Source organism: Myotis lucifugus, unplaced genomic scaffold (assembly GCF_000147115.1).
Source record: "Myotis lucifugus unplaced genomic scaffold, Myoluc2.0 scaffold_117, whole genome shotgun sequence".
NCBI classification, from domain to species: Eukaryota; Metazoa; Chordata; class Mammalia; order Chiroptera; family Vespertilionidae; genus Myotis; species Myotis lucifugus.
The window spans coordinates 3,076,374-3,078,286 of NW_005871165.1; the positions used below are offsets into that span (position 1 = coordinate 3,076,374).

At 49.6% G+C, this 1,913-nt stretch overlaps 1 pseudogene; it reads right to left on the minus strand.

The window, feature by feature from the left end:
* The window catches only part of LOC102422000, a 3,838-nt pseudogene extending 3,073 nt beyond the window's left edge, over nucleotides 1-765 (minus strand).
* Nucleotides 766-1,913: the final 1,148 nt, after the last annotated feature.

The following is a 1,913-nucleotide window of genomic DNA, read 5'->3' on the forward strand; positions in this document are numbered from 1 at the left end:
GACACCATGAAGTCAGTATCCTATCTAATAAAAGAGTAATATGCAAGTTAACCATCACTCCATGACAAAGATGGTGGCACCCATAGCAGCTGGGCAGGACGCTGGCGGTGTCACCCCAGCAACATGAGCCCAGCAGGCAAGGGGGGCCGCAGGCAGCACCCAACAGGGCCTGCTTGCCCATCCCTGTGGTGTGGAGCAGGCAGGCCCCACAGAGAGCAGAGAACCACGGGGAGTGGGCCCAAGCCGTCAGTAGCACATCCCCTGAGGGCTCCTGAATTGGAGAGGATGCAGGTCAGGCTGAGGGACCTCTAGGCCCGCCCTCCCTCCCTCCCCCCCATGCACAAAGAACACCATCGAGTCAGTATTTAGTTATAAATTGTATGAGAACTTGTACTTTGCAAAAACACTTATATCTCCTTGGGATTATTTGCCTCCATTAAGTGGTGTCTGCCTTGTTCTCTGTCTATATTGTAAACTCTGGGAAGAAGCCCTGGCTTATACTTATGCATCCATCATTGAAAAACTGAAAACACTGAGTAAAAAATAAATAAATAAAAATAGAAATCAATGGGGAAAAAATATCCTCAGGGAAGGATAAAAAATTAAAACTGAGTAATTGCCTTTACGCCATAAATGAGTAATAAATGGATAACATTAGCATGATTTTAATGTTTTTAGAATTACAAAAGCTATGCGCTTTATAAAAAATTTAACCACCACCTAAAGGAGAATTGATTTGCAAGTCTCGCCTTCAGAGGTGACCATCCTGAGTGGTCTGGTGGGTCTCTCTCGGGCTCTCTGCTTCTCATTCTGTCTTTTTCTGTCTCTGTCCCATGCATTCACACATATGCATGTCTGCCCGTTGAAATCACATGTTATGTTGTCTAGCAGGTGGGCTTCTGGATGCAGATGGTTGGTCCGCATGTCTCACCTAAGAGAATCACTGAGGCCTTTATCTGCAGCCCATAGGGACCCCTGCACCTCCTTTAACAGCTGCTGCACTCCACTCCTCTACGTGAACCAGGGCGGATAAAACCCCGACCTCCCTACATGACATTACCAGAAGTGTTTTTCCAATCCCCGGCTATTTCACCAGTGCTCTGGTGGGTGGTCTTGCAAACACATCTTTTAAAAATTGTGCAAGTGTTTCTGCGGGGTCACCTCCTGGAATGAGCATTGCCAGGAGAAGGTGAGCGCCCGCGGGAGCGTGCAGGGTCCCGCACGCTGTTCTTTCAGAGCTGGGCCTTTCCACTTCTCTCGGCTCTGCTGGGCCTCCGTTTTCTCACTGTGTCCCGGGGCTGCTTGCCTCCTGACTAGCAGCCTTCCAGTCTGAGTGACAGTGCTCTCCCCCAGTGTTCACGGGGAGTGCGGTCCCACGGAGAGGCCGGGTGTCTGGGCTGGTGCGGGAGTGTGCACCGCCTCTCACTGGAATGCGTGTGCTTGCTCTCTGCCCATGTTTAACCCACTGCCTTTGGGGCATTTCCTGCATGGCAGGGGTGTGAAACCTTTCTCTGGCCGTGGGCTGTAAGGAACGCTTCTCAGTGTGTGGTTTTTCTTCCCAGCTTCCTGCGTTTTTCTTGTTTTTGTTTTGGGCACAGGAAGAACCAGACGTTTCCCGACTGGCTCCTGGCTCTGGGGCCTCTCCTCTGCAAATAAAAACAGAAAAGAAATTAATAAAACAAATTAATCTGTCCCTTCTTGAAATATGTGAGCAGCCACAGAAAGGCAACTGTGGTGGGATCCCCTTTATAGGAAACATCCAGAACAGGTAAAGGAACACAGACAGAAAGCAGATGAGAGGTTGCCAGGGGCTGAGGAAGGGCGGGATGGGCAGTGAGTCTTTTGGTGAAGGGTTTCCATTTGGGGAGATAAATATTCTGCAAATAGATTGTGGTGATGTTTGCACAGCCTCG